Source organism: Pleurodeles waltl, chromosome 12, assembly GCF_031143425.1.
Source record: "Pleurodeles waltl isolate 20211129_DDA chromosome 12, aPleWal1.hap1.20221129, whole genome shotgun sequence".
In the NCBI taxonomy this organism is placed as follows: domain Eukaryota; kingdom Metazoa; phylum Chordata; class Amphibia; order Caudata; family Salamandridae; genus Pleurodeles; species Pleurodeles waltl.
This window is the reverse complement of record NC_090451.1, coordinates 323,118,939-323,139,371: the sequence shown is the minus strand read 5'-3', so window position 1 is coordinate 323,139,371 and position 20,433 is coordinate 323,118,939.

Genomic DNA, 20,433 nt, shown 5'->3' with positions numbered 1-20,433 from the left:
ATTTGGCATGGATAGATGTGACTGCTCTTTTGAGGTTCCCATCGTGCAGCTCTATCATAGCGTGATATATATTAATACCCAGGTATCACAATGTCCTAGGCTGCCAGAGAATGAGTGAACCGGATAGGCTAAGAACCAGGTTCGGCAGATCTGGACTAAAGGGGAATAATTTTGCCCAGTTTTGCCACAACCCAGACAGAGTAGCAAAGCACTGTAGGATATCAGCAAATTCATTGGGGATGTTGGAAACAATTCTAAAGTACAGAAGAAGATCACCCACATAGAGAAACACAGTATGCCATCGATCTCCTAGCGGGATACTCCAGGCCTCCCCCAGTTGATAAAGCTCCGCTACCAAGGGCTCAATTGCTAGCAAGAACAGCAGTGGGGAAAGGGGGCAGCCCTGACGAGTCCCTCTGCCCACCATAATTGGCTCAGAAATAGATGTGCAAGTTTTGACCCAGATCAGAGTTTGAGAATATAACAATTTCACCAACCCTAAGAAGCGGGAGTCAAGGCCAAAGCAGGCCAACACATCAAACAAGAAAGGCCATTCCAATGAATCAAAGGGCTTTTCTAGATCCAATACTAGGCAGCCTGCCTCAGGCCAGTTTTGTGCAGAGTACTTCATGGCAGGGAATAACCATCTAATATTTAAAGAAGTGCTGCCTTCTGGCACAAAACCGTTCCAATTAGGGTGGATCAACTGAGATACCAGGGCGTCAGCTGCGTTGCCAAAATTTAGGCCAGGATCTTATAATCTGTGTTGAGCATCGCCAGAGGTCTATAGGCACCCAGTTCAACTGGGTTTTTAACAGGTTTAGGAAGAGAGATTAATAGCGCCTCCTGCTGCGTTACAGTCAGGGATTGTAGGAAGTTGGCTCTGTATGCACTATTTCAAAGTAAGGAATAGTATGCACAGAGTCCAAGGGTTCCCCTTAGAGGTAAGATAGTGGCAAAAAGAGATAATACTAATGCTCTATTTTGTGGTAGTGTGGTCGAGCAGTAGGCTTATCAAAGGAGTAGTGTTAAGCATTTGTTGTACATACACACAGGCAATAAATGAGGAACACACACTCAGAGACAATTCCAGGCCAATAGGTTTTTGTATAGAAAAATATATTTTCTTAGTTTATTTTAAGAACCACAGGTTCAAATTCTACATGTAATATCTCATTTGAAAGGTATTGCAGGTAAGTACTTTAGGTATTTTGAATAATCACAATAGCATATATACTTTTTACATAAAACACATATAGCTATTTTAAAAGTGGACACAGTGCAATTTTCACAGTTCCTAGGGGAGGTAAGTTATTGTTAGTTCTTGCAGGTAATTAAACCACCTACGGGGTTCAAATTGGGGTCCAAGGTAGCCCACCGTTGGGGGTTCAGAGCAACCCCAAAGTCAACACACCAGCAGCTCAGGACCGGTCAGGTGCAGAGTTCAAAGTGGTGCCCAAAACACATAGGCTTCAATGGAGAAGGGGGTGCCCCGGTTCCAGTCTGCCAGCAGGTAACTACCCGCGTCTTCGGAGGGCAGACCCAGGGGGTTTTGTAGGGCACCGGGGGGGACACAAGTCAGCACAGAAAGTACACCCTCAGCGGCACTGGGGCGGCCGGGTGCAGTGTGCAAACACGCGTCGGGTTTTCAATAGGTTTCAATGGGAGACCAAGGGGTCTCTCTAGCGATGCAGGCAGGCAAGTGGGGGGCTCCTCGGGGTAGCCACCACCTGGGCAAGGGAGAGGGCCTCCTGGGGGTCACTCCTGCACTGGAGTTCTGATCCTTCAGGTCCTGGGGGCTGCGGGTGCAGGGTCTTTTCCAGGCGTCGGGATTTTGGATTCAGACAGTCGATGTCAGGGGGAGCCTCGGGATTCCCTCTGCAGGCGTCGCTGTGGGGGCTCAGGGGGGACAACTTTGGTTACTCACAGTCTCGGAGTCGCCGGGGGGTCCTCCCTGTAGCGTTGTTTCTCCACCAGTCGAGTCGGGGTCGCCGGGTGCAGTGTTGCAAGTCTTACGCTTCTTGCGGGATTGCAGGGGTCTTTAAATCTGCTCCTCTGGAAACAAAGTTGCAGTCTTTGTTGAACAGGGCCGCTGTTCTCGGGAGTTTCTTGGTCTTTTGGAAGCAGGGCAGTCCTCTGAGGATTCAGAGGTCGCTGGTCCTGGGGAAAGCGTCCCTGGAGCAGTTTTCTTCTGAAGGAGGGAGACAGGCCGGTAGGGCTGGGGCCAAAGCAGTTGGTGTCTCCCTCTTCTCTGCAGGGGTTTTTCAGCTCAGCAGTCCTCTTCTTCATAAGTTGCAGGAATCTGAGTTCCTAGGTTCTGGGGAGCCCCTAAATACTGAATTTAGCGGTGTGTTTAGGTCTGGGAGGGCAGTAGCCAAGGGCTACTGTCCTTGAGGGTGGCTACACCCTCGTTGTGCCTCCTCCCTGAGGGGAGGGGGGCACATCCCTAATCCTATTGGAGGAATCCTCCATCTGCAAGATGGAGGATTTCTAAAAGTCAGAGTCACCTCAGCTCAGGACACCTTAGGGGCTGTCCTGACTGGCCAGTGACTCCTCCTTGTTTTTCTCATTATCTCTCCTGGACTTGCTGCCAAAAGTGGGGGCTGTGTCCAGGGGGCGGGCATCTCCACTAGCTGGAGTGCCCTAGGGCATTGTAACACGAAGCCTGAGCCTTTGAAGCTCACTGCTAGGTGTTACAGTTCCTGCAGGGGGTAGGTGTGAAGCACCTCCACCCAGAGCAGGCTTTGTTTCTGTCCTCAGAGAGCACAAAGGCTCTCACCACATGGGGTCAGAAACTCGTCTCTCAGCAGCAGGCTGGCACAGACCAGTCAGTCCTGCACTGAACAAGTGGGTAAAATACAGGGGGCATCTCTAAGAGGCCCTCTGTGTGCATTTTTTAATAAATCCAACACTGGCATCAGTGTGGGTTTATTATTGTGAGAAGTTTGGTACCAAACTTCCCAGTATTCAGTGTAGCCATTATGGAGCTGTGGAGTTCGTTTTTGACAGACTCCCAGCCCATATACTCTTATGGCTACCCTGCACTTACAATGTCTAAGGTTTTGCTTAGACACTGTAGGGGCATAGTGCTCATGCACCTATGCCCTCACCTGTGGTATAGTGCACTCTGCCTTAGGGCTGTAAGGCCTGTTAGAGGGGTGACTTACCTATGCCATAGGCAGTGTGAGGTTGGCATGGCACCCTGAGGGGAGTGCCATGTCGACTTAGTCATTTTCTCCCCACCAGCACACACAAGCTGGTAAGCAGTGTGTCTGTGCTGAGTGAGGGGTCCTTAGGGTGGCATAAGACATGCTGCAGCCCTTAGAGACCTTCCCTGGAATCAGGGCCCTTGGTACCAGGGGTACCAGTTACAAGGGACTTACCTAGGTGCCAGGGTTGTGCCACTTGTGGAAACAATCGTACATTTTAGGTGAAAGAACACTGGTGCTGGGGCCTGGTTAGCAGGGTCCCAGCACACTTCTCAGTCAAGTCAGTATCAGTATCAGGCAAAAAGTGGGGGGTAACTGCAACAGGGAGCCATTTCTTTACAGGGATGTTGCCAATAGAGTCTCCTCATATATCTGCAGCAGGCGAGGAGCAACCGTTGAGGAGTATGTCTTATAAAAATCTGATGGTAGACCGTCAGGACCTGGGGTTTTGCCAGCTGCCAAAGCGCATATACTGTCCTGTTTCTCAAGTAGCGTATAAGGTTCATCCAGTTCTACCTGCTGTCCGCTGTTAGGCAGGGCAGAAGGAGTGAAGAGAGGAATTCTTCGAAGTCCGCAGGCCCTGCTGCTGCAGTCAGTTGATACAAGGTTGTGTAGTGACTTGTAAGTTCATCATGTATCTCACCGTGGGTGTAGAGCATGCATCCTGCTGCTGAGCACAGCTCCAGGATAGGGGTGTGTTCCTGCTCTTGGCAGATCAACCAAGCTAACAGCTGGCATGAACTATCGGCTGCAGCATGTGAGCTGCATAGATAAGTGCAGCCCCTCTATCACAGTCCCGTATTCCTCGCATTTGTTTGCACACCAGTGTCTTCCTGGAGGGTCTTGGCTAGCACAATTCTCATATTGCAGCAGAGTTCCCCCACTTGAGTTAAAAAGCGCTCAATGTACTTGTGCATGCTACATTGTGCTCCCTTACAGTGCCCTCTTATGATGACCTTGAACACATCCTACTCGATGAGCCCGATAATGGAGTGCCATCAATATGATCAAAATATTCAGATATGGCAGTGCCCACTGACGCCATAAACAGTGCATCCATCTCAGGTCGTAACCGCCAAGTAGGGACAGCAGGGGGGTTGCCCCACCCTAATTGCAGGAGCTGTGGATTATGACCGGATTATGACCAGAGTGAGTGCAGTTTAGTTAATCGGTGTGTAACACCACTGAGCTGAAGTTAACTGTGCAAAGAATTCGGTCAAGTCGCACATGCAACTGGTGTGGGGCTGAAAAAGATCTTACCGCAGCATTTCGTTGGCACCATGGATCTATCAGTTGCCAGTGCTGAAGCCACTCTCGCAGCGAGCATGCAGCAATGACTATGGATGCGGTAGATAATGGTGGGAAGGAACAATCAAGTTCCGGGTCAAGAACACTATTATTAATGCCCTCCCACAAGCCACGGGAGGCCACTCCAGTGAGAAAGGTTGCCAAATAAGCGACAGAGGAAAGAGGTTTGGTCTGTGTTTAGAGGATACATTGATCTTTACAGCACTGCATGCCCATCCAAGCGTCAGCGCACAAATACATAATGACCTTCAGTGTCAGTATCACATTCCTCAGCCACAAAAGGAGTACCTGGCCAGATCCCAAAACTAGCCCCCCTGGCATATGAGGAGAAATTAGTTGCAAACATTTGTCCACGCCAGCGCTGCTGCAGCCTAATGGTCTCCAGCAGTGCAAGATGAGTTTCCTGCAGGAGCGATATGTGGATCAACTGCTGCTTAAGGTGTGATGCACCTCACATTCCATGTAAGGCTATTAGTGGGAGTCATAGGCAGCTAATGGAGTAAGTGGCCTTTAAAGTACTGCTCCCTAAGATATGCAGCACTGCATAGCGGTCAGACAGGCTGCAGGGAAGAGGGGAATAATGAGAAACCGGACTCCATTCAACTGCAACCAAGTGCAGCATAAAACAAACAAGTGCCTCATGTCTAAAACAATAGAAAACGATCAGAGCAGAGGGACAATCGGTGTCTGCCCAAACCTCCTAACCCGCCCATCTGGTATAACTAGTGTGGGGAAATAAGGTACCCACAAACAAGAAAGTTGAGGGGGGGTGGTTTCACCAAGAATGCCCAGTGGCAAATATCCCTGTTACTTCATATACACAGGTAGAAGCCAAGCATGCGCTATAACATGCCAGACAGCCACCCATCAGGATACACACAGATCCATCACCTGCAACGCTACCAAGGAAGAAGGGAGCAACATGGAGTGACAAATTGAATAAAAAGAGGAGGGAGAGGAGGATAGGAGGGGGGAAGAGGGAGGGAAAAGGAAAGGAAAAGATGGAAGAAAAAGGAAAACTTAGCAACTCTCCTGGATGTCCTGTACAGCTGTAATTGCGCAACGCGGGCTCTCAACAATTTATGACAATGGTACCAAGTACCAGAGCTATCCTTAGAATTAGCATGCAGCACTACCACTGGTTCATATTATGTCATCTGACGTCCGGGGCATCACAATAGGGGGGGGGCATGGACCCAGCCTCTGAAAGTTCTCCATCAAGAAAGTCATCTTCGCTACCAGGGTCTTTGAGTTCTCTTTCGGTGTCTGAAGCAGCTGCTGTCTCTTTGATAGCCACCGCAGTCTGCAGGGTGAAGCATTGCTCCTGTATGATCTGCTCTAAATTAGGGGCATGACCCATTTGCATGGGGGTGTTCTGTATCACCGATAACTCCTTCATTTGTGGAGCCTTGAGTCCCACGACTCCTCCCAGTCCGCTGTTATCTCCTGCTTGTTAGCCAATCCCGTTGACTCCAACCACTCCAAAGCAGCATCAAGGATGTCGACAAATCACGTCTTTCCCTGAGCCAAGACATGCAGTCTGGCGGGGAATAGGAGGGAGCATTTCAAATTAAGGGTTCACAGCTTGCACTTCATGGATAAGAAGGAGCCTCTCTGTCTTTGCACAGCGATGGTATAGTCTGGAAACATGTTTACTTTGGCATTGTCACCCTGGAGGACCGGGAGCGATCACAGTCATGCAAAATGGAGTCTCTGTCCACATAGTGTGACAGTCGAGACAAGAAGGGTCACCGGATTGATCCCAGTGGTGGAGGCCACGCAGGGATGCAATGGACATGCTCAACTGACAAAAACTGTGTAAGCGACCCAGCGGGGACCAGCTCACGGATCCATTTCTCTACACAGGAAACAGCATCTGTGCCTTCAGCTCTTTCTGGAAGGTCAACAACACAAATATTATTCCTCCTAGTGCATCCTTCAATGTGTTCTGCTTGATGCTCCAATGTTGTTACCTGTCAAGCAACGTCTGCATTGAGGTTTCCAGTTACCAAGTCCTGGGAGCGAGGTTGTTCAAGTTACATCCAAGTGAGCGAGACTTGTCTGCCAATTTTCGATGGTCTGCATGGAGCAAAGTGAGGTCACTAGTCACCTTATCAATTTTGTTCCCTAGCGATGTTTGTGTCTGGTCGAAGGATGCGCCAATACGTTTCACCGCTACCAGCACCCCGTCCAGCTTATGGCAAGCGGACGTCAAGGTATCAGGTCCCAGCGCCTGAGGGTTGCCCCATGTCCGATAGGAGACAGCACATTTCAATGAACTCGGGGTCCAAGTGGCCAGGGCTGGCGGGGCTAAGTGTTCAAAGTTTTCAGCGCAACAGCATTCTGCCAACAGTGACCTGGGCCTCAGTGCCCTGCCCACTACAGGCCAGTCAGCCAGTGTCCTCAGTTTAGCTGTGGGCGATCACCCGTACGGTTCTCCAGCTGCATGTACATGTGAGCATGAATTCAGCTACTATGACAGGGGTGCAGGGACACGGGGAGGCCCCCTTCCTTGTGCAATGTGACTTCAAGGTAGGTGCAGGAGCATGAGTAGCCTCCACGCGTAGGCAGCAGCTTCAGGTCAGCACGGTAGGCTTCCACGCGGTCAACCTCCCATATATCAGCTGCCATTATGCAGCTGCCAACTCGGTCCCTGGTCAGGTCTCAACCAGGAAGGCCACCCCCACGGCCACATATGATCCAGGCTCCATACCCTGCTCTGCAATCCTTCAGTTTTATGAGGCTGCAATGAGATGGCCTCCTGGTGATCCAGGACCCCTCATCTGCACCTAGGGTCCACTTCAGGTACTCCAGTGAAGCAGAGGGGTAGAGAGGGGCTGTCCAGCGAGGCCAGGCCTCGGTCCAATGAAGTGAGGGCCATGCGAGCTGCCTCCCATCAAGGCAATGGGTCTGGTGCAAGGCAAGAGCAGACATTTGGCACTCCCCCCACTGTTAGGATCCAGGAGGGAGGCACAATAATGGCTCAGGGCCCAGAGGCACGCCCTCCAGCACCCATTAGGCCTTGAAGCACTTGTCCCCTTGGTCCTCTCATCTCGTGTCACTGCCCTTCATTGCAGGCTCACTCACTACAGTTTTCCTTCCCTCATTCCTGCAGCAGGCCTCTCCGCCCCGGGGGTCTCAGCTAGGACCAAATCAGGGCTGAACCTGGCGGCAGCCGCACACAGGCTGCCACCTGCTGTAGCCCCTGCCACCCACCGGCCTCATCCACGTATACGTCGGCAACTCAGGCTCCTCTCCCAGCTGCGGCGCTCAGATGCCGGTCCACCGTCCGGGATCTCCAGGCTCAGCTCTGCCATCTCTTCACACAGCTATGCCCGGTTTTGTGCCTAGTGACGGACAAAAAGTGTATAATTGGGGTTTCGCCATGGAGTGTCGCTAATCCACGTCCGCCATCTTGGCTGCTCAAAACACGCCTCCCATATGCAGCTCATACCATATTAATTGTAAGAGCAGCAGTGGGCCTCCAGAGTTTATTAGATTCTTTTACGAAATTTATGACCTCATCAGATATGAATATTAACTACTCTAAATCCCACATAATGGTTACTGTTAGTAGAAGCAAATTTCAGTAAGAAATCTAGGGAGAAGGTCTGGAAGTGACAAAAGTAAGCACCTTCCCATACTTAAAAGTGGTCTTTGATGAGTGAGGCTCCTGAACTCCACAAAGGAAGATTAAAAGAAATTTATCAGCCATATGTTGTCTACCTTAGGGCCAAGGATGATATAGAAGCCATTGAACTTTCTAAACCAACGGTTAGGGGTCATTCCCTTGTGAAATGTGGACCATCTATGTAGCCATATTTAATAGTGGTAACAAATACCTCACCACTGCTTTCTTTGAATACATTTTAGATTGAACCTTGTGCATTGGTTCATGCGGAGCCTCAAGGTAAACGTAACGTGGAGGATATGGGGCCTTGCTCATGTGACAACTTTTTGCCTCAAGATACCACACACTTCATTATGTTTTGTGGTCACTACACTGAATTACAACTCCGCTATGTTATACCTTTGCTGAGGGGAATGGGGTTCTGCCATGTCAGACCTGCTTTAATCTACCTTCAAATGTTGTTAAGTGTTCCAGTTTGTTTTAATGTACCTAGCTTTCTCTCCAGTGCCCTTAGAAGCAGGAATAGGAATTTGAAATGTTGAAGAAGTCTTTGTATTTTGCTTTCAATATTACTACAACTGTTTTATGGAGCTGATATGTTTTAATTTATTTATTGTGATTAATCTGTATGTTTGCTTTTATGATTTTTTTATTAACCAAATAAAGTATTATTGACTGACTGATACATCTAATGATTACTGAGCTCTCTGTTGGATCACAGGAAGTGCTATAGATTGCCTTTGCCTGTGAAGGATGCAGAAACGTTTAGGAAACTAGACCTTTGGGGTATATACAAACTTGTATGGCAATGAGCCAGCAATACAGGTGTAAAACAGTATATCAAACAAAGTTTTCTGGTATGAATACCACGTTCAGAAATTGTAACACTTTTACAAAGGGATGCATTAGCGTTTTTACAATCTCCTACAGAGACAATATGGTACCCTTTTCCAATTCAGAATCAAATCACTTTGGACAGGCCAAAGCAGTGTTGCAAAATGTATAAACGAAAATATTGTACCCTGAGTTGAATAAAGGCTTTTTCAATGGAACATCTGACATGACATTGTCATGATCATTTCACTACAAAACATCAAGATGGATTAAAAAAGACAACACCTCCTTCATCTAGTGGGCTTCTCCAGTGCTGATATTAAGAGCAAATTATATGTTTTTAGAATTTCTTACTTCACACAAAAGGGTTTTCTAGATGTTTCCTTCAAAAACAAATCTTTTGCAAATTGACTTTTTTGTATAGGTATAAAACTCAGATTTTTACAGATTTTCGTATTGTTACTTTGTTGTAGATTTTCACAGAATTGTATTTGCGGAAGCAGACTTTGACATAATTCCATGAAGGTTGTAATTTTGTGACTGCATACCACCGATGAAAAACAACAGGAAGTCCAATGCTTTATCCTGGCTAATCTTTCAGTTTTTGTGATAGGTAAACTTCAATAGACAATATAGTTCCACTTCTAGCTGTCATAGATTCCTCATATTTTACAACAGGCATTACATCAGAAGTGGAAACGACTGATCGGAAGTGTGTGGCTGAAGGTGCAGGCAGAGTTGAAAATGGTTTTGAACGTTAGTTTCTAGAAAGATTTTACAACCAGAGACTTTATATTGGGGAAATCTGTGGGGAGAAATACATTATTTAGTCATTACAACCTCCGTTTTGTATCTATTATTATTATCTTTAGATGAGCAATTATTCATTCAGATATCTAGGGACTTACTTACGAGTCCTGTGTGCTGCCAGTGTGTCACTTTTTGTGACACATTGGGGCACATAGTGCAGGCCCATATCTACAAGGCCACACAAAGCCACTTTGCGTGGCTTTTCATGACCTTGTAGATATGGTGTAAGGCAATGCAGTACAAGTCACTGTGTTGCCTCACAGTGCATCATAGAGGCGTTCCATGGGCATTGCGGTGGGGTTTCCCATGTAACACCAATGGGTTTTGACACATTCCCAGATTTACGAGAATCTGTAAACCTGGGAATGTGTCAAAATCTTAAGCCTCCTCAGGGAAGGTGCACCAAGGAGAAATATTTCTATTTCTCCTTGTTTTTCCTTCTTTATATGTGTGCTGCATTCTGTAGCACACATAGAAAGAGAAAAAAAGCCTACGTGGATTGTTGTTGTTCAGGAAGGTGTCCCTTCCTGCACAAAAACAATACTGTCTGTGATGCAGGCATCCTTGCACCATGGTGCAAGGGGTGCCTGCATCAGTGCTAGGCTTTACATTGTGCACCACCACAGGGGGAGAGGACAGAAATGCGCTGTATCTTGTAGATGTGGAACATTTTTGCCTTTTCCCTATCTGAACAAGAACCATGAAGACGTTTACACTATGTACTCACTTTACTTTGGAACTGCTCCTGTGCAATGCATTCAATACATAGTTTATCTAGCATTAATCCAATTGAGTGTATTATCCCATTGTATCCTGAGAAAATGGCTGTTTGTCGGTAAAAAATGTCCACGTTGTTTTTAGATCATGTAGTGAGAGTACATGCAGTACCAGTACCATTTGTTTTTATTTTGAATTGAAGGTTCCTCTTCATACATGGTTTCTGGTTTGCTTTTTTTTACAAACATATGTAAGGTTATTTTCTACTTATTAATCATGATCAGACAGACAGAGTATTAATCAGGCTCTCAAGTGATGTCTTATATATCTTTTATATCTGATGGTGGTGATGCATAGAAAGATAGGAGTTCAATTACCAAATGCCTACAATGCTCTCTTGTATTATCCATTAAGTTTAGCCCTGTTCTGTTACCTTTTAAATTATGATTCTATATAACGAAATGAAAGATTCTCATTATGATACACATTCAGTTATAGTTTACATTTTAGTTTAGGGTTTCATGACTTTCCTTCAACTGTAGCAAAAAGAAGAAGTAGCAAAAAGAAGAGGAAGCAAAAAGAACAGACGATGGATGTAAAGCTGAAAAATGCAGGGTCCAGGGAGGATCTACCCTGGCAGTTTGGGTTGGGGAGTTTCCAAGGGGAGTAAGGTCAAGACTGATTTGCATAGGGACTGGATCCAAACTGGGGTGGTTTGGCAAGCAAAAAAACTGGTTGATTAAACCCTTATCTAACAGTAGTGAATGTTTGCATTGTTCAACATTCTGTCCATCATCTTTTTTTTTTTTTTTTTTTTTGCTTTTGTCACCCTAACCAGGAAGGGTATGCCCAGACATGGATCCCTTACTCACTGTGCCACTGGAATAAAGCTAGCCTGGCTGATGAGGGGTGATACCCTGAAACCGGTCTGACAATGCTTGTTTCTGGTTCAGGGAGGACCTGACCTGGCTGTTTGGGCTGCACTGTTCCTATGGGGAGTAGGGTCATTTGCATATGGTTGGGTAAATAAAAACACAGAAATTCACTGAATAAAACAAAGGTTACAGGGATATAATAGTTAGGAAACAGAATTTAAAAATGTAAAGAAACATAGAAATTCTCTTTAAAAAAATCAAAGGTTACATGGACGTTATAGTTAGGTTCTGAATTTACTCGCACAAAACCATAGAAATTCAGAAGATATAGTTAGAGTTATTTCAAGTTATTAAGTGCCCAAAGGTAACTATATGTTGGGCCCCTGCCATGCACAGTTTTTTTCTCTTCAATATTTTGACTGCTAATGTTTCATTTATATTTTTAATGCTATTATAGAAGTTGAAATGAGTGCTGTAATATCTGAGGTAATTAGTAGGGCATGGCGAGGGCGCGAGCTGAGTTGTGTGTGCTCTGACTTGGCAGAAGCTGGCAAAGCTCCCCCCAAGTCAGAGTAAACAGCTGTGTCCTGGGGTTGGGCACCCCTGGACATAGAAGGAGCTGCCCCTGGGTGGCAATCTCCAGGGCCATAATTGGCTCTAGGAAGGGGGGGACACGCTGCCCTCTTCTCATGTTTTCACAAGAGGTGGTGCTCCCCGGGGCCGTATAAAGGCTGGGAGGGGGGCCACATGGCCCCCTTCCATTTCCAAAAGTTATATTGGTCCCAGTGAGGTGGGGGTCCCCAAGACCGGGGGGGTCTGCGATGCCCCCATTACTTAAAGTGAGTCTTAGGGAGGTGGTGGTCCATGGGGAATGGTAGGGGGAGTCATGAGGCCCCCCTTATTAGTAATAATTTGGTGCATGGGAGGTAGTGGTCCCCGGGGCCCAGGCTGGTCACCACAGCCCAGACATTACAAAGATTCAACCCAAAGGAAGTGGTGGTCCCCAGGGCTTGGGGGAATCTGGGCAGCCCTCCTGCTTACTAATATTTAGCCCCGGGGAACAGGTGGTCCCTGGGGGAAGGTGGTGTTGTGGTGTAGTCTCCATTCTCTAATGAGACTACTGGATTTGGACGGCAGAATCACTTGCGCTGTGGGGGACTGAGTCTAACCCAATATAGGTGACACATGTCGGCCTAATCTGGGATTTGCTCTGGCTAACTAGCAGTGCTTCATCTCTACTCAAGAGCAGGGATGATTGAGCAGCTGAGCGCATGACACAATTGATTCCTCAGGGAAATTGTGGTCACTCAGCTCGCATCCGTTTCTCTCATTTACATTAGTCTCACATATACAAGGATAATCAGAGGCAGTATATGTTTCAATAAGGTTTTAATGAAACAACTGCATCTTAGATAATAAAGCATGTACTGCAATAACCAGGATGATAAAGCATGACAGCATTGAAATTGTGACAAGGAGAGTGAAGCATAAAAATAACGCTACCATATTGTCACTAAAATCGTTAAAATAGTTCCTACCTAGGCTATGTTAGAGCAAAGCATGTTAAGCTCTATTCTGCCCTTCAGGTTCTCCTGGGAAGACATTATCCCTCATAACTGAGCAAGAGGCCTGTAGTCTACATAAACAGCTGTAACAAAGCATTCAGCATACAGTCATGGTGATCATGCTGGAATCTCACTCTAACGTGTATGAGATAGAGAAGTGTTTTTATAATAAAAGAGCAGATGTTCTGAGAAAATGTCCCAATGCAAGGATGTGTATGTTTCTATGAACACTAGAGACAAAGCGTTACCACGTTTACCGACAATCTATGTTACTGCAGCCTTGAGAAAAGCACAGAGTGAAAGAAATGTCTTGTTTAAGAATGCAGTGCTGACCTAGGCAAAGAACAGCTAGATAGAGAGAAATAAAACAAGACAGCAAATGTGGCTATCTACTGTTAAAATAATAAACAAAGCTGAATAAAATATATCTAGGTGAAAGTGCACAGCGGCAGGCCTAGTTGCTAAAATAACGTGTATGAAGCTATAACTAAAATGGCTACACAACACCCTCCCCTTGCCGGTTCAAAGGTGGTTCACAGCCTAATTATATGTGAAAGCAATTAAAATCTAACTTAAGGCATATACAAAAATTTTGATAATGACAAGTCAAAAGGACACTTGAGCATGTATAAAAAGGTCAATTTGAAAATGTTAACTGTGGTGTTAAAAATGGCCAAATTTCAAGAGTCAGAGTCATTATTTATCGCCAAGGAAAACCAAGGAGCATTTGTGTTCCAAAGCCTGAGCTCCAGTGAAGGGAGCAGCATTCTGTGGTGTGCCCAACAGCGAGCTTAGGGCTGCATCCTCCATGAAGGGAAACTCATAAGCAGCTTCCCGTAGAAAAAGCACCCTCAACGCGCATGTCTGGTAATGAGCCCTCAGCGAGAACATCAACAGATCAGCGGCCAAAAAAAGCAAGCGCAACATAGAAAGACACGCTGTCAGTGCATGTTCAAACGAGCACCAGTGGCACGGAAACATGGGCTGCACACAATTCAAAACCAGTCTGAATGACAGAGACCAGTCACACTCCAATTGTTCAAGGAGTGATGCCCCAAAGTACTGCATCATGCGTTCACGACACAGCTGCGCTGTGGGGAGCACTTTCAGTCCTCCTTGTTGGAGCAGGACAGCCATTGCGTAGAAAAAGTATCAATAGCAAGATGCCACCCATCATATCCAAAGTTATCGTAAATCCCCCAAAAATACTGAAGAATATAGAAGGAATAGCTGATGGTATTAATCCGAATATAGAGGAAAAGGTGTGAATGAAACCAGAACCAACAGCCTGAAAGAAATTTGGGATTCCAGTAGTATAGGACGCATTAAATATTCATCCCATGACCTCACCAAAGTGTCTCGGAAAGTTGGTACTTCAAAGGGACTGTATCTCTGCTGATGGCCTTGCCACCTGAAGCGCATAGATCTCGCGTGCAGATGTGAGCGCCACATATTTTTGGAACAATAAAGCCTTGAATCTGCTGAACTTGTCAAAATTCACATTTGAAGTAGTGATATGGGGCCAAATCCCAGCTACTTCCCTGTGTTGTGTAGGAAGAAAAGTATGCTTCTGCAGCATGTAACAATCTTAGAGACCAAAACAACATAAACTATTCCCACTTGCATCCCACAACAGTTTTCATTATTGAGGAGGACATAGCTGCCAGATAACAAGCCAAGTTCACTGCTGAAGCTTCCCACGCACCATGCAGGGACTGCTGTTTACAAAACATTGAATGGCTGACAGAAGTCTCACACTCACTACTGCTAAGAAAGACCTTTTTCATGCCACTGAGACATTTGTATGAGAAGGGTAGCTCCCACACCTCATGGATGTAACTATATCCTAGCCTTTCATATCTGCCTACTGGAATGTGTTTTAAGCAGGATGTGAATTGAAGTGTTGAAATAGGCAGATTAATGACCCCGTGTGTTAACCACTCAGCAGATGGTATTTCATCCACAGTAAAAGGCAACTTTTCTAAATTTTCAATATTTAACATGACAGTCGCTTGTTTTTTAGCTATTAGTTGTTGTTGTCACATTAAGTTAAATGTGTAAAATATATCCCTTGCACTCACGTCTTGCCAGGGAACGCAACCTGCCTTCAGTGTTTGTAGTGTCCAACCCACCTGCATAATGGACCATAGTTGACTCTGTCCGTGGTGTAAAGAAGACATGTCACTTTGCATTATGTCTGTTGCAGAAGAAACAATGTTGTTTAAGGTGTATATCTGGTCGGACACGGTATTAATCCCATTATCTACAACAGCTAATGCCTTCTGTAAGTTTTCCTGATCTATTTGCCTGAACCAGGTAGCAGCTTCTTATTGGGAAAGCTTCCAAATTTCATTATAGACTGTGTATAAGAAGCGCTTTCGGCGTTGTTTTCTGGGGCCTGACAGGAAATCCTGTTATTAGATAGTAGATTGAGGTGTTCTCTAACAGCATCTAGTGAGGAACACTTCAACCATTGCTGGCATAGTTTCCCTACACTGTATGTTGTTACTATACCTACATGTTTGGATGACACATAGAGAGGGTCCGGCCTACTTGTTCAAAAACCCCCGTGGAGTTTATAAAACGTTTATGACACTTATTGGTATATATTGGCCACAATAACCACCCACCAGGACATGACAGTGAAGCATTATGGCCCGTATTTATACCTTTTTTGCGCCGCATTTGCGTCGTTTTTTGACGCAAAAACAGCGCAAACTTGCAAAATGCCATTGTATTTTGTAGGTTTGCGCCGTTTTGCGCCAAAAAGCAGCGCATATGCAGCGCTAAAAAAAGTATAAATACGGGCCTAAATGTGCCATTCTGGACCCGTTCATCAAGCTGATCTTCAACTGCATTTATATACTTTTGCCATTTGTAAAATTTTGCAGGGGCAGGAATACTGGGCGCATTCAATTCCTTAATCTTTGCTAAGCCTAAACAATTTATCTGTTGTACAGTTTCATTTAAATATATAATTTGAACAGTTATCAGGCATGCTCTAAATAAATATTCCTTCCCCCTTATTTGCCAATTGTTTTGTTCCCCACACACTTTTTTAAGTCAATCAACCTCAACTAATATTCATGGCATTCTATACCCAATCGGAATTTAGTATCTGTCAATAATATATGTATAGTTTCCATCAATGGCAATTTGAAATATTATGACTCAGCATTTTTAACATTGTGCCCAGAAAAATATGCAAATTTTGCAGAATACGTTTTTGAACTCCCTTGTGGTGGAGTTGGACAATGTTCCCATTGTGTGTAATTGAAAATAGTATTTGGGGTACTTGCTCTGTGAATGAAATGGTGACCATAATAATTATAGCAAAACATATCACCATAATTCTCTTTGGATTGATAAACATCTTCACTTTTAAATACAGTGAAATACTGCAACTCAATCATCATAGAACCAACTGTTTTCACATACCAGCCATCAGAAACAACTCTGGGTATTATTACATCATTCATTGAAAGTGTAAACACAGATGGTATTTGAATGACCTCCGTGGGGCCATATATATCAAATGTGACTTCCTCCCAAACAATCCCACAAGGAATTGGTATAGCAGAAATGTTCACCAAAGACAAGTCTCTACGGACCTTGTAAGAAGAAAAATGGGGTTGTAGGACCTCATCCACCAGTTCAACTGTTGATCTTTGAGGACAAAAATGACCTTGTATTAATAGAAAGAATGTTATGACAAAGCCAATCCAAAGGAGGAAAGCTAATACAGTCAAAGAAAGTCATAGATAGTTCCATGGGAAAATAAAGTAATTTGTTTTAAGCCACTTTCTCAGCTTCCGTGTTTTTGGCAGTTCAGATGTAGAAGAGGCAAATGAGTCTGAGGAAGTGTTGTTGATGTCGGCAAAGTATCCAGAAGCAGTTTGTGCAAAAACTGGAGCCGTATTTGTAGGAGGAGAACTGGTAGGGGTCTCCCGCAGTGGTTCACAGTAAATAACGCCATCCGTCCGTGTTGAAGTTGTGTCAAATCTATCAGTAATTTCTATGTTGTTTGTTATAACAGATGTTAGTGGAACTAATGCAAAATCATTTTCCACCCTCCCCAGCTCGGAGAGGTGTCGTTGTTGCTGCTCAAAAGTTGTAGAGGGACATCTTGACCAGAAGTGAGAGGTATTCGGGAACTACTGGCTGCTCCTTTGGGTCTGCTGTGTAGGATCGCCCACATGGTGTAACTTGACATTGTTGATAGATACAATGCGATTTTCTTTGGCACCAGCCAACAGTGGTAGAATGACAGTTCTGGTACTGTGTATTCCCAAGACTGGGACAGGTGCACGATAAGAAGGACCAAACTCCTTTTTCACAGCAACGTTTTCACGTACTAGACCCCCAACTTTAGGAATCCAGCCAGTGGATGTTATTGGTACGTCCTTAATTCCTGTGGAGGCAGCACTGGCAGATGCAGTGTCATCACGCAACTGTTGTAATTCCTGCAAGACAGTGACATGTTTATTTATGTCAAAAGGTGTTTCTGCCGCCTCCACGCCAAGACCATCAAGATCTGGAACACACATTTGAGTTCCAAACAGGCACTCGTATGAAGTACGACCCACCAGGGACCTTCTAGGCATATTATTAAGTGCTCTCTGGACTCCATAAAGGTGAATAAGCCAACTACGACCCATACCTAAGACTTTGGCTGTTAAGGACTGCTTTAAATCACAGTTTTGTCACTCCACAACAATATTTCCATCGGGATGAAATGGAGACGAGTAATAGAGTTGGACCCCTAACAAAGTCAGGGTGTCCCTGAATGCCCTTGAGCCAAAAGCAGGGCCCTGGTCAGAGTGGAAAGCCGCAACTGCATATGTACCGATAAAGACTTGCAAATATTAAATAACAGTCCGAGCGTCAGCTGAGCATTGTGGCAACACCCATAGAAATCTGGAGCAAGAGTCAACAGCGACTAAGGTGTATTTGTATGCGCTGTCTTGTGTTAGGGGACCACAATGGTCCAAGTACACACATTGTAATGGTTTGTTAGAAATTAGGAGGGGTGGCTGTGGTGGGCGTTTGACGGTGGAGCCCTTAAGTTGTTCGCAGATGTCACAACAAAGGACATACTTCTAGGTCTGTTTTTATAGACCTGGCCACCAATAACGTGCATGCAATAATGAAATTGTAGCTGCCACACCAGCATGGGCAGATGCAACCCCCTCATGCGCTGCTTTAATCAACTCTGGTCTCATGTCTTTGTTGGGAATTACTCGAACTCCCATGTCTGATATCTTTACTTCGGCGTCAAAGAAGCCTATCATTCGGTAAGAATATTTAACAGGAAATGCTTTTGGATAGGGTGCCTTCAGCTGCGGCTTTCATATGTCATCGTCCGGTTTCATTCCAGAACAGTCTACTGCAGCAACAGCAGCTATAGCTACTGCTGATTTGGCTGCTTCATCAGCGAGTGTATTTCCTGCAACGTGTATTCCAATGCCCTGGTGTCCGAGTGTATGTACAACATGGATGTTTGGTAGCGTTTCCTTCAGACCTGCTACTTTCCTCCACAGACGCCTGTGTTTGATGGTGTTGCCTTTAGAATCTCTGAACCCATTCTGGCACCAGTAATGCAGGTATTAATTGAAAGACTGGACACAATAGTAGAAATCAAATACAAATGTTTCCAAGAATTGTGGCACTAGGCTCTTTCCTTCACTTAATAGCTCATATCCCAAAAACAGACCGCTACGGAAGGCTATTTTTGCTTTCTTAAAGTTTAATTTATTGCCAAATTTGGCAAATCCTACAACAAAGTGGGTTACCTGTCTTAGATGTTGCAGTAATTCATCATCTGTGAGATAGATATAATCTACATAGGACAATGCTTCAGGGTCAATGTTGTGCAATATTGAAGCCTCACGAGCTGAGAAACAGTCCTGAACTCTTCTTGTACCCCTGGGGTAAACAACAGAATTTGTTCTGGGAGCCTAGTGCACTGAAACTTGTTAAGTCTCTACTCTCAGGTGTTATATTTTGGCAGAAGAAACCATGGGAAATATCCAGTGTTGTTTTGTATTTTTTGTGCACTATGTTGTTCATGAGTGCTGTGCTATGTGAGTTTTGTATAGCGTATGTGCGTGTATGACTGTTTAGATGTCTGTAGTCTTTGACTATACTTTATGAATGTTCCAGTTTAGCTACTAGGAATACATTATTATTCATTGGTGAGACACAGGGTTCGATTACACCCTTATTCTCTAGTTGTGTGAGGATTTCCCTCAAGGGTGCTTTAACATCATGTTTTATTGGATACTGTGGTTGAGGTTGAGGTTGTTTTTTAATTGGAATTACATGATAGGGGGAATCCCTATCCCATCCTACGTGGTTGCGATATAACCCGGGTGCCTGCACCAATGCCCAATTGATGGCGTTGGATTCTGTGAGCTCATCGGGAACAAGAGGTGAGAAAGAAGGTTTTATAATATCTTCCCCATATGGCAAGTATGGACAAATTCAGGTGGCCAATACCTTTTGACCAGTAGAATGTCATATATATTTACGATGTGGTCCCAACATTGCCCATTAGTTGCATCCCTAAGTCCAGGGCTGGGGCAGCACTGTATTCATCTTGAATTTGCTTCAACACTTCCGGTAAGTTGGCAAGTGTCAGCGTACCATGTGCTGTAGTATAGAGAGTGACAAATACTGTTCCCCATGTACTGCAGTTATCTATAGTGGGAACCATTCCAAATGGCAAGCACATAGTTAATATTCTATTCTTATCCTGAGATCCCTCATGGGGAAATACTGCTTCCAGTGCGTTTATTTTGAGCTAACCAAAAGTGAATTTCTTCTCGTTTGGCAGGTACTTTACCCATGGTCGAATGTACAGTCGCAGAATTAATGCCTGGAGCAGCACATGCTGGGTTTGTACTCAATGTTTGCACTACAAACTGTACTAATCGTTTGTATATTTCCGTCAGCTCAGCATGTAAGCGGCGGACTTCAGCTACTTTCAAGGTTGCTGCATCAGGGTGGGGTATAAAAGTGGCCAATAAGGCTGGGTAGGACCATCATTACTTAGAGGACCTAACCTAACATGTAAAATGGTGTGGGGTAGGGCGCCATCAAGCTAATTATTATGTTCTGGATAAGATAGAGGTATTTCTAAACATGCATATGCTCTGTATTGTGCAGGTATATTTGCAGGTGTAAAATGATGAAATGTATTTGTGTTCCCATCAACTGCTGGAGAGATACGCAGGAGGACCCGAAAATTAGAGCCTGACCAAACATTGGCAGCGCCATGTCGCGTAGGCTCTCATTATTCTAATGAGACTACTGGACTTGGGTGGCAGAATCGCTTGTGCTGTGGGGGACTGAGTCTAACCCACTACAGGTGACACCTGTCGGCCTAATCTGGGTTTTGCTCCGGCTAACTAGCAGTACCTCATCTCTACTCAAGAGCAGGGATGATAGGGCAGCCGAGCACATGACACAATTGATTCCTCCGG